This window comes from Silene latifolia, chromosome Y (assembly GCF_048544455.1).
Source record: "Silene latifolia isolate original U9 population chromosome Y, ASM4854445v1, whole genome shotgun sequence".
NCBI classification, from domain to species: domain Eukaryota; kingdom Viridiplantae; phylum Streptophyta; class Magnoliopsida; order Caryophyllales; family Caryophyllaceae; genus Silene; species Silene latifolia.
This window is the reverse complement of record NC_133538.1, coordinates 267237551-267248156: the sequence shown is the minus strand read 5'-3', so window position 1 is coordinate 267248156 and position 10606 is coordinate 267237551. Positions and strand designations below refer to the sequence as shown.

Genomic DNA, 10606 nt, shown 5'->3' with positions numbered 1-10606 from the left:
AACATTCCTACACACCGCCGGAGCGGTGATTGATGTAAAGCACGGGATGCTCACACTTGAAGTTGGTGATGAAACAATCACCTTTAATATTGATAAGACTATGAGAGCTGCTAACTTGTTTGAGCCATGATTTATGGTTGATCACTATAGTCGGGAAGGTGACAAGAAGAAGAAGGAATCTCTATTCAAAGAACAAGGGAAATATGTAAATCTCAAAGAGAAGGGCAAAGATACACCGCCCAATTGGAAGAAAGATATTGATGATGTTGAAATGACTCTATTCGGAGAGCATGAAATTTTTCACAACAAGAATGAGAGATTTCAAAGCTCACCCATAACAAGTATAGATGGAGGCCTCATTGGCCATGATAACAAGGAAGGAAAGTTGCTCTTGTCAACTCATGATCCACCCAACATAGGGAAAGAAGCAAGAGAAGTATGTGGTCTATGGGATGATGAGTTTGAAGGACTTGTTAACCCATCATTGGGAATGCTATGACTCCAGAACAAGGCTATGTAGACGCTTGCCACCTCTTTGACTTAGACTACTACATGAATGAAGACAACAATGTGCCAAGGTCTATGTAAGATCTCTATCATGACAATGAACAAGCATTTGACTACTTCTTCAAGACAATGAGCAACATCAACAACATCCTTGCTTTACCCCCTTGACACCTCTCAAAAGAAGGAGAGTTTGGTGGAGTCCTCCCAAAACCACCACTTGTAAATATTCTAACCCTTTAATTTGCATTTCTTTTAACTTGTACATTATTCAATTTTTGCAATGTATTTTATATGCTTTGTTGATTAACTTGTGTGACAAGAGAGCAAGTGAGGGATGGCTTTTAATGTTTGTTGAATGTGTAGTGTTTGATGATCAAGTGTGGGGAAGCAATTGCCTAGGCTAACCAAGCCTTTGTGGTCAACCCATAAGAATTGAAGTAGAAAATGGCGCAGGACAGAAATCCCCACGAGCAGACCTGAGCTCATGCGGATTGGAGCAAGGCAAAAATCAAAATTTCATACTGGGAAGAAATCTGCCCGTCCCCAGCTCGAGACGAGCGTCTCAAGCAACAATCAGCCCGTCTCTATAGAGCAATTTCTGCACTGTCCAGAAATCTGCCCGTCTCCTCATCAAGCCCCCCGTCCCATCCTGCTCTTACACTATAACACGGGACTTTCTACTCTTCATTCCTTATTTTTCATTTCATCAAACACAAAAACACATTTTCCCACACTACAAACACCAATCCTTTCATCCAAAAACATAATTTTCTTCACCAAATTGACCACAATCTTTTGCAAACTTCCACTAAAAAAATTTAAATCACTCCTTTATCAACAACAAGACCATTCAAGCATAAAAATCTCCACAAAATCAATCAAAAAATCTAGGGTTAGGAAAAATTCGAAAACCCCAAATTGATTGAGCATTTGATTGAAATTGGAAGGATATGGGGGCATTCAAGCTTATACAAGGTTTGTTGATATCAATTTGTTAGGAGTTTCATCATGGCAAGGACCAAAGGCAAAACTAAGGCACCCAAAGTCCCAAATTTATCCAAAAGACAACAAGCTCTTGCATCAAAGGCATTAGCAGTGGCTCAACAACAAAGGGAGCCAGCTAGGGAGACCATTGGTGCTATTGGAGAGGTTACTACCACTATCCTGGAGGTCGAGCAATTGCAAAAATTTTCCGGAGATGGTTGTACATTGAAAATGGGAAGGATGGCGCGGCCTTTATTGTGAATGGAGGCTTGAAAACTAAGTTGGCAAAGCATTTTAGCCCCAACTTCAACAAACACAAACTTATAAGCCGGTTAAAGGAAGCAATATCCTTGATATGTAATAATTGATTCACAAATTTCATTGGGTAAATCATGAGAATTCCGTCCAAGGTTATGAATGGATCATCAAGGATACAAACTCCACTTTTTTGCCAAGTAAGATTTGCCGCATTTCCGTTCACTAGAACAACTACCTTCTCCCCGTCTCAGCAAATGCCAAGAGCATCATCAAAGAGCAACAAATTCCAAGAAAAGAAACCTCCTCCCTGGTGGTACCTCCTTACCCATTTGCCTACAAATAATTCATAGCAAGTGAGCCTAGTGTTGTGACGGGCAATGACTACATGATACAATTCTTGAACCATATCCATAAGGAGGATTACAATGATTTTGTGAATGCTTATTACGCCCAATATCTGCCACTTTACCACCTTGCTAGGCAAGGACTCATTGATCCCATGAGTTCTTTGCCGGATTGGGCGGATAGGAAAGTGTTATTTTCTCAAGCTTTGATGTGACCATAATTGGCGCATATTTAGCCCCCGAATTAGCCTTGTTTCCATGCTTTTTAGTGCTTATTTGGGTCATTTCTTATCTTTAGTTCTTTGTTTTGCATATTCTTTGAGATTTTGATCCCTTGGTAGGAAAGGAGTAAGATTCTTGCATTTTCATGGCAAAACGAGACATAATTGATCGAATTCAATGACCAAGCATCAAGAAGAGACAAGATTAGAAGGCCTTTGTACATATCATAGTAGAAGAGCAATGTTGAGGAAAGATCCTTGAGTCCCCAAGGAAATCCCCAAGGAATTTATGAAGAAAAGGGAAGAAAAGAAGAAGTTACTATGCTGACTGACAATCCGAGCGGATTGTCAACAATCCGTCGGTCCAGTCCCTGCACAATCCGAGCGTCCCACGCCAGAATCCGCTCGGATTCCCCCTCCACAATCCGTCCGGATTCCTCAGAATCCGCTCGGATTCCACCCCCCAAATCCGTCCGTCCCGACCTTATTCCGCCCGGATTCCTGCACAGCACGGATTGTGTTCTTCAAGCTACGAAAAGAGAAGCCCTTCTCTCAGAAAATACCGGGTCCTCCTTGCTCAACTTAAAAAGTGTAATTACTAGTTTAGCCCTTAGTTAACCCTAATGCATCCTCCCTAATTTTCACTATAAATACCCCATTAGTCTAATTAGAGGAGCATGTTCTTCTTATCGATAATTAGTGTAGTTAATATCAATCAAATCTCTCTTCAATATTGTAATCAAGTATTAATCAAGTTTTAATCCAAGTTTTAGTTCTTTAATCTCTCTTTTGTTCATCCTTTATTTTGGGTAATTGAAGATTATTTGGGTTATTATTGGGAGATTGACAACCTCTCAATCTAGCATTCAAGTACTTCTATTATTCTTGCTTTATTATTGGAATCATTAGTAGGTATATTCTCTTAATCCCTTTTTAATTATTGTTAATTACTTTCATTTATTCATCATGTTTCATATTGTTGGTATGATTGACAACCTTGCTAGCATGATCAACATGATAATGAGTGAGTAGTCTCTTAGCTAGGGTTAATGGGTGATTAGGGGAAACCAACATGGGGAATGATTCATGCTTAAATTAATATGCTTTCATGTTTTATTTGCTTGCTTGTTTTGATCTCAACTCATGCACATGTTATATTTGATGAAATGCTAAGCCTATGAATCCTTGCATTTACTATCATCTCCTATCTTTTCAATGAGACTTGTAACACATAACCCAACTCGAGTCTCATTAGACCATGCATGTTGTTGAGTAGGGAAGATTAAGTCGACTTGTAGGTGTTGTACAATCTAATCGATTCGGCTCCGGGACCCAAACTTTCCTAGGATTGTAAGATATAACCCAACTCAATCCATCACAACAATAATTGCTTGCTTATAATTTGAGAACATGTTTGTATGATCATATCCCATGATTCCCCTATGATCCCATGACACCCTAGTGCCTTTAATCAATTGTTTACACCCCTTTTTATTCATCTTGGTTGTTTATTTTCATTGTTATTCTAGTTTAGTAACCTTCTACATCAACCCAATTTGTGACACCCCTTAAACACCACTAGTTACAATAGAAATCTCATTTCAACTCCCGTCCCTTGGGATCCGACCTTTACTTGCCTCTTTACTAATTGTAGAGTTGCTTGTTAAGCTATAAATTGTGTTTTGATTCGACCGTGACCAACGACCACATCTTAATTTGTGAACACTTAGCGGGATCGCATCAAAAATGGCGCCGTTGTCGGGGACGGTGTTTGTTTGATTTAGATTTCTTTTTATTGTTATTAGTTGTGTCTTTCTTTGCCTTGAGGAAGTAAATCTCCTCAAGGTTTGTTCTAATTGTTTTTGAGTTGTTTGATATTTTGCATGTCTAGAAGGTTACAAGGTGATTTGTTACCTTTTGACCGTGAAATCGAAAGAACCTTGATGAACAATAGGAGACTTGTTAGGAGGAATTTGAGAGGTGTTGGTGAAGTTGTTCAACCCACTAGTGAGTTTGTCAATCCTTTCGCAATAGAAGGAGAAGAGAACCCATTACACAATACCTCACAAAATCCACCTACAATGCCAAAATTCTCGTCACACTCCGTACCCACCGAGGAGAATCTACCAAATGGTACTCCTACACCGCAACATCTCACCGGAAATTTTATTGCCAAGTCCGCCTTCATCCAACTAGTTGAGAGGAGCCAATTTGGGGGGATGCCTAGTGAGGACCCTCATTCTCATATGGAAACCTTTTGCGATTATTGTGATGCTATCTCTCAAACGGGCGTGACTCAAGACCAAATTAGATGGGTCTTATTTCCTTTTTCCTTAATCGGCACCGCGAAGCAATGGTTGAAGGGCCTTGATAAGGCCACCCTTGGAATAGATTCTTGGAAGAAGTTGGCTCTAGCTTTCTACAAAAAATTCTACCCACCGGAAAAGACCAACATGCTAAGAGCTCAAATTACGGGTTTTAAGAAAAGGGATGAATAGTCTTTGTATGAAGCTTGGGAGCGGTTTAAAGGTATTTGTCGCTCATGTCCTCACCATGGACTTAGCGAATGGTTTTTGGTACAACAATTTTGGAATGGTTTATATGAAGATTTTAGGAACATTCTCAATATGGGATCAAATGGAATGTTCACCGAAGTTGATGACAATCAAACATGGAACAAGATTGAGGAAATGGCGGTCCATAACTCACAATATAGTAGACCTCGCAAGGCTACTAGAGGAGGAAAGCATGAAGTGGACTCCGTTACTCAATTGGGTGCTCAACTTAGTGCTCACATTGACACAATCAACTTGAAGTTTGAACAAGCTATGGCTAGACTTGAGGAAAACTCAAAATCATCGAAGCATCATGTTAATGCCATGACGGCATCCTCATCAATCCCAAGTGGGATATGTGAGAATTTTGGAACTTTGGGACATGACCAAGGTGAATTTAGGGGAACAAATGAACAAGTGAATGCTTTCCAAGCATACAAGAGTGGTACCCCTTATTCCAACTTTTACAATGAAAACACCAAATTCCATCCAAATCTCTCATACAAAAGCCAAAATGTTCAAAACCCTCAAACAACATACACTCCACCACCCATGAGAAACCAAAATCAAAGACCCTTTTACAATCAAAACCAAGGTTACCAAAATCAAAATCCATACAATCACCAAAATGACCAAGGTTTTGATGTCCAAAAAGCGGTCCTCCAAATGCAAAAGAACCAACAAGAATTTTTCACTCAAATGCAAAAAGATAGCCAAGCAAAGGAAACCACCATCAACAACATTCTAGCTCACAGCAAGATGTTGGAAACACAATTGACTCAACTAGCATCTTCGAGCTCACAAAGACAAAAGGGGCAATTACCACCTCAAAGTAATCCCCCTAGACATGAAACGGTTAGTGCCATTCATTTGAGAAGTGGTACAAGGTATGAAGCACCGAAGAAGCAAGTTGAGGATGAAGTTGTGGAAGCTAGTGAAAAGGAAGAAATTGTGCAAAACTCCAAAGATGGAGAATCATCAAAAGAAGAAAGTTCAAAGAAAAATGAAGACAAGGCCAAAGAGAAGGAGCCCATTGTGATTAGACTTCCTTTTCCAAGTCGTCAAGCCAAGCCCAAATTTGATGATCAACTTGGAAAGTTCATGGAAATTGTGAAGAATTTAGAAGTCTCAATTCCTTTCACGGAATTAATCAATCACGTTCCGGCCTATGCGAAGTACATGAAAGATATCCTCACAATGAAGAAGTCGATCCGGAAACTTGAGACTATCGCCTTCACTAAGGTGAGTAGTGAAATACTTCAAGGGAGTTCACCTCCAAAGTTAAAGGATCCGGGAAGCTTATCAATACCGTGTACCATTGGCGACACGACGATCAACAAAGCCTTATGTGATCTAGGGGCTAGTGTGAGTGTCATGCCGTACTCAGTAAGTAAAAGGTTGGGGATGGGAGAGCTTAAATGCACCAACATCACACTCCAAATGGCCGATAGATCGACGAAGACACCGTTAGGGATATGGGAAGATGTCCCCGTGCGAATTGGGAAGTTTTTCATCCCGGTGGACTTTGTCATTGTTGATATGGAGGAAGATTCCAACATTCCAATCATCCTAGGAAGACCTTTCCTACACACCGCCGGTGCGGTGATTGATGTGAAACATGGTGAGCTCACTCTAGAAGTGGGAGATGAAAGCATAACTTTTAATCTTGACAAGACTATGAGAGCTCCTCGTTTGCATGAACCATGTTTCATGATTGATCATTATAGCCGAAAAGATGAAAGGAAGAAATCAGAACTCCAATGGAAAAAGAAAATTGAAGATGCTCCATTCAAAGAGCAAGTGAATTGTGACAAGGAGAGCTTGCAAAGCTCATCAAAATCAACCAAGGAAGAAGAGGATGGCCTCATTGGCCAAGAGAAGAAATTGGGAGAGTTGTCTCCATCCAAGCAAGAGATTTTCAATGATCAACTCAATGAAGTTTGTGGTCTTTGGGACGACGAATTTGAAGGGATTTTTAATCCCTAGATTGGACATGCCATCGATCATGATCAACAACAAGGGCCACGGTCTATTGAGAACCTCTACCATGATAATGAACAAGCCTTTGATTACTTCTTCAAGGTGTTGAGCAGCATCAACAACACCTTGAACATGCCCCCTTGACATCTCATCGAGAATGAGAGTTTGGTGGAGTCCTCCTTAAACCACCACTTGTAAATATTTCTAACTCCCTAACTTATATTTCAATTCTTGTATTGCATTTTTGTCATCTTTGGATTTTTATTTACTTTGATCAAAATAATTGTCATGTAAGAGAGAAGTGAGGGAGGGACTAACAATTTCAATTGATGTGTAGTGCTTTACCTTAGTGTGGGGATGGCAATTGCCTAGGCTATCCATGCCTTAGTAGTGCCCCCACAATGAAGAACACAAGACTTGCAGAAAGAATGGAAGAATGATAAAGGGAATGCGCTGTGCACGGGTGGAACTGAATCCGTGTACATAGGGGAAGAATCCGAGCGGATTCCCAAGAATCCGCCCGTCTTATGCAATCCGAGCGTCCTGCAAAAAAGACGCCCGTCCTGAACTGAGCTGAATTTTGAAATTTTCTTGACTGTTAAAGAATCCGAGCGGATTTCTGAAAATCCGCCCGTCTTGAAAAATACGTCCGTCCAGGGAGAAAGACGTCCGTCTTTGCAACTGAGGAAAACAAGCAAATTTCTCTGGACAGAAATCCGTCCGTCTTTGAAGAAATCCGCCCGTCCCTTAACAAAAGAATCCGAGCGGATTCTCCAGAATCCGCCCGTCTTTAGGCGAGTTTTTGCAAAGGTAGAAGAAGCAGAATCCGCACGGATTGAGCCTAATCCGCACGGATTGCCCCTGCAAATTCGAAAATATCGGTTTCTTTAAAACCCCTCCCACCTTCATTCATTCATTCATTCATTCATAAACACTACCCACAACATCAAAACCCTCATCCTCTCCATCACAAAAACAAAAACCCTCAACAACATTCAACAAAATCAAATCAAACCATCCTTCCAACAACAAATTAATCACTCCTTCTTCAACAAAAATCAAAACCAAGAACAAAATCTTCAACCTTTGAGTCGATTTTTTTTTTCATAAAGGCAAAGCCTTTCACCTTCAAATCGATTTGGTCATACTACAAAGTGAAGATTTTTCACTCTTTTCTTGGTTAGTTCATCAATGGCAAGGACTAAGGGAGCAACAAAGGCTAAGGCACTCTCACAAAGGCAAAAGGCTCTTCAAACAAAGAAAGCTTTGGCTATGGTGGTAGCAACACCAAACTTGGAAGTGCAACAACAACAACAACCTTCTATGGGAGCAACAACACCTTCTACTCCGGTAATTAATCAACTTTTGCATTATCCGGAGGTAACTTTTATTTCCGATACCCATAGAAATACCTTTGTCAAGTTTTCTATGAAGTCATTACAATCCACCAAATTCATATGTGAAGATACCTTACAAAAATTGGGTGTTCTTGAACAAACAAAAGCCTTTTTCAAAGCCATGGGGTTGAAGAAATTGTTTGAAACAAAGGAATTGACATACCCCTCCCTTGTCTTGGAATTTTTAAGTTCTTTGAAAGTCACCAAAGTTGAGAATAGGGAAAATCTCGAGTTTCGTCTAGCTAATGTTAGTAGACGCATTACCTTTAAGGAATTAGGTGAAATTTTGGGTCTTAGTGATGAATCGCGTTATCTTAAGCATTATGGAAAGTATGACCCCGAGCCTCTTTGGGAGGCAATCTCCGGGAAGAAATTTGAGGATTTTCATGCATGTCGTGCTCTTTTGGTCCATCATCCGGGCATAAGAGTATGGCACAAGGTTGTGGGAAATACCATAATTGCTAGGAAAGACACCAATCATTTCACAAGAATTGATTTTATTCTCCTTGAATCGGCTTTGAATATCGGAAGAATTCATACCAAGCCTTACAATTCTTTGAGGCTCTTGGTAGATAGATGGCTCAACATCGATAGTGGGAAGAAGGGCACGACCGTTATTGTCAATGGCGGCCTAGTCACGGTCCTAGCTAAGCACTTTGATCCTAACTTCAATAAGGATAACAAGTACAAAGCAAAGGAAGGTGGCCATCTTATTGATATGCATATTATGATTCACAAGTTCAAGTGGGTTGCCCAAAACCCCCTTGACACTAAGTATGGATGGCTAACTAGTGAAGCTAGATCATTTACCTTGCCCTCGAAGATTTGTCGTCTAAGCGTCCACCGGACCAATTATCTACTTCCCCTTTCCGAAGAAGCCGAGTATATCATTCAACAACAAAAGGGTGATCTGGAAACCCCCTCCTCTTCCATTGTCATACCACCTTACCCCTTTGAGTATGAAGAGTTCAAACCGGAAGGAATTGAAATTGGGAAAGACTATGTGACTCTTCTCATGCAAGCAATGCACAAGCAAGCCTATGAAGATCGGAAAAATGCTTATTTGGCTCAATATCCACCCCTCCTACATTTAGCTAGGCAAGGACTCCTTGATCCATCTTGTCCTTTGCCTAGTTGGGCGGATAGAGAAGTCTTATTTCCTGGTGCATCTAGGGGCGTTGTGGGAGACAATGAGGTTGTTGGAAATGATGAAGAAGTTGATGATAATATTGAGGAAGATGCAAGTGAAGATGGAGAAAGAAATGGTGAAGATGATGATGAGCAAGATGAGGAAGAAAGTGAAGAAGCAAATGACAAGGAAAGTGGCAATGTGACCACTTCTCATGAGGGAAGTGATGATGATGATAGCATGATGGAAGACTAGCAAGCCTTGGAGACTCCTACACTCCCATGGTTTGTCTATATCTCTTTGTATTCTATTTCATTTTGATCATTGTTGGTTTAGTCCTAGCAACATCAAAGGACTCACACCTCGGTACCATTGAGGTGTTCTTATTTTATTGTTCCCATTTGTAAAATCCGAAATGACAAACTAGTTTCATGCATAGCATAGTGTGTGCATGAACTATACCCATCCTTGGACATTAGCAATAGTGTCTCACTCGGTTTGGGGAAGTTAATGCATACGCAACGGGAGGTAATCTAAATTATCCTCTCCGTCATAACAAATACCATGCACCATGTAGTGTAGCTTAGTATAGATTGCATTTAGTATAGATATCATGCATCATCTTTGCATAATTTCCATCATTTTGGCCATTGAGGACAATGCCCATATTAGTGTGGGGATGGGAATTCTAACATTTAACTCTTATTCAAAAACCATAAAAATTGAAAAATTTCAAAATTCATAAAAATTGAAAAAATTTGAAAACCCAAAAACAAGTTCATTTCCTTTGTATATATTGTCTTGTATATATTATGTTTGTTCTATCCTTGTTCACATTGATTGACTACGCCACATCCGAGACATGAGGATATTGAAGACCGCATGGTATGATCTTTCCAATCTCCTTTTTCCTCTTTATGTTAATGACTATGTGGCTTTATTTTGATTGATGCGGTATAATAATGTGAATCTAGAACTTGCATTTAGATTGTTTGTCATATTAGTTGGTAGAATCATTTGCATTAGGATGTTTATATGCTAGTTGCATCATGGCATGTAGTTGCATGTTAGAAAAATTTTGCGAAACCGTCTACTTGGGAAGCTTGACAAGTGTATATAGGCCGTAGTAGATGCTTTTTGTTCTTAAGACTTTGCTTGTTAGAATACTTGTAAAACACCCTAGGATGTGTCATGTTAGTATCCTTTGACCCATGGTTTAAGGCCTAGTCAA

At 40.0% G+C, this 10606-nt stretch overlaps 1 non-coding gene across 1 annotated transcript; it reads right to left on the bottom strand.

Annotated features, from left to right (window-relative positions):
• Nucleotides 1-4767: 4767 nt before the first annotated feature.
• Nucleotides 4768-4874, bottom strand: LOC141635195 (small nucleolar RNA R71). Its single transcript, XR_012539898.1, has one exon. It is a non-coding gene; the product is annotated as a small nucleolar RNA R71 (small nucleolar RNA).
• Between the last annotated feature and the right edge of the window lie 5732 nt (nucleotides 4875-10606).